This window comes from Mastomys coucha, unplaced genomic scaffold, assembly GCF_008632895.1.
Source record: "Mastomys coucha isolate ucsf_1 unplaced genomic scaffold, UCSF_Mcou_1 pScaffold18, whole genome shotgun sequence".
NCBI lineage: Eukaryota > Metazoa > Chordata > Mammalia > Rodentia > Muridae > Mastomys > Mastomys coucha.
Window position 1 is genome coordinate 88,856,643 of NW_022196900.1, and position 2,555 is coordinate 88,859,197.

Below are 2,555 nucleotides of genomic sequence, written 5' to 3' on the forward strand. Positions count from 1 at the left end.
CACACACACACACACACACACACACACACACACACACACACACACACACACGGTAGCTCACTGACATACATCTGTAACTCCAGTTCCAGGGTATCAGACATTCTCTTGTGACTCTGTGGGCACCAGGAATGCACATGGCACACATACATATGTGTAGAGGACACACTCTCTCTCTCTCTCTCTCCCTCTCTCTCTCTCTCTCTCTCTCTCTCTCTCTCTCACACACACACACACACACAAAGTAAAATAAATCTAAAACCAAAAGACTTGGTTGCTGGAGAGACAGCTCAGCTGCTAGGAGCATTTGATGCTCTTGCAGAGGACTCAGGTTTAGCTTCTGGTACCCACATTGTCGCTCATAACCATCAAGAACTCCAGTTCTGTGGCTGGGAAGTTGACCTTCTTCTGGCTCCAGCACTAGGTGCCCACTGGTAGTATGCTCAGACATACATGCAGACATGCACACAGAAAATAAAGTGTCACAAAAACATATATCCTGAAACATTCAAGAGTTTCTGTGGGCTGACTGCTCTTCCGAAGGTCATGAGTTCAAATCCCAGAAATCACATGGTGGCTCACAACCACCCGTAATGAAATCTGATGCCCTCTTCTGGTGTGTCTGAAGACAGCTGGGTCCAAGGGGACTGAGCGAGCGGAGTTGACCAGAGTGAGCAGAGGTCCTAAAGTCAATTCCTCACAACTATCACAGCTACAGTGTGTACTCATATACATAAAATAAATAAATAAATCTTTAAAAAAAAAGAGCTTTCTGTGTCCTCAGTGGACATATCAATTTCTATTTAAAAGCTAGGTGGATAGAAGCTCTGGGATAGAATTTACACATTGGTGTTTTACCACCATGAAAACTAAAATATCTATAAACCAAAGCAAGTATGGCTGTGTATGCCTATAATTCTAGCACTTGGAAGGTACAGGCAGGAGGATCAAAAGTTCAAGGCCAGCCTGGCCTACATGAGACTGTGTGAAAAAGCAAGAGAAATTTGCTTTATTTCCATAACTAAACGAATAAATGAATTACACATTTGGAAGAGCTATATCTTTTATGGACCTATAGTATTTAGTGTGTTTCTGTGGACCTATGGGTTCAGTGTGTTTCTGTGGAACTATGGTATACAGTGTGTTTTGCCATTCTCCCAAACAAACAGGCTTCTTGGGCTACAGATGTGAAAAGTTACAGAGAAAACATGGAAGGGACAGAGCCAGCCTTTTCAGGGTCCCTGGCGATGGCACCACCTCAGGTTTTTTTGGGGGGTGGGGAGAAAATGCAGTAGCCAATTAAGTCTTTGATTTGAGGGAATAAGCTATACCTTGTTTTCAGATGTGAGAACAAGGAGATATGCAATGACAAGGAGTTGGGTATGGTGTTGCAGGCCTGGAATCCAGGTAGGTGTCAGAAGATCCAGGTGGAAGCAGGGTTGGGCTACAGCCTAAGACACTGTCTCAAAAAACAAAAGAAAACCGGGGTTGGGGGGATGGCTCATGTCTTTAATCCTGAGTCAGATGTGATTCAGGAAACAGAGAGGAGCAGATCTCTGAGTTTGAAGCTAGCCTGCTCTACACAGTAAGTTCCAGGACAGCCAGAGCTACATAGAGAAACCCTACAGAGAGAGAGAGAGAGAGAAAGAGAGAGAGAGAGAGAGAGAGAGAGAGAGAGAGAGAGAGAGAGAGAGGAAATAGTAATTTAAAGCCACAAAAAGAAATAAAATATTCTAGTAAAAGTATTACATAGGTTGATGTAAACGGCAGCAGAAGGCTGGGGAGATTAAAGTGCTTGCTGCACAAGTATAAGGATCCAAGTTCAAATCCTCAGAGCTCACACAAAGCTAGGTGGATGTGGTAGGAAGTTGGTGGCCCACCTATAACTCTAGCATTCAGAAAGCCAGGCCAAGGGAGCCCCAGAACAAGTAGAGTAGCCAGATTAGCTTTACTGGTGAGTTCTGGATTCAACTGAGGGACTGTGCCTCACATGCCACACGTATACATGCTTGTACACACACACACACACACACACACACACACACACACACTAAGCTGGGCATAGTAGTTCAGGCCTGCAATCCCAGCATTGGAGAAGCTGAAGCAAGAGGATTGTTGTTTATTTCTGGCTAGCCTATGCAACATAATGCTTTAAGGAGTGAAACCTCATCAAAATAAGAAATTCAACCAATCAGATTGCCAAGCTCAGGTGATTTATCATTTAAATGGTTAATGATTAATTTTTGTTATGTACATTAGGTCAGGTCTCCCCTACCCCAACCCCACCCCCGCCGCCCAGACAAGGTTTCTCCTTGTAGCCTTGGCTCACTCTGTAGACCAGGATGGCCTCGAACTCAGAAATCTGCATCTAACCACCTAACCACTGAGCCATCTCTCCAGCCCCTTGTTTTTTTTTTTTCAAGACAATGTCATGCAGCCCAGGTTGGCTTCAAACTGCCTACGTACCGAAACTGACCCAAACTCCAGATCTCACTGCCTTTTCCTCTTGAATGCTTTTTTTCCTTTCTTTCTTTTTCTTTCTTTCTTTTTTTTTTTTT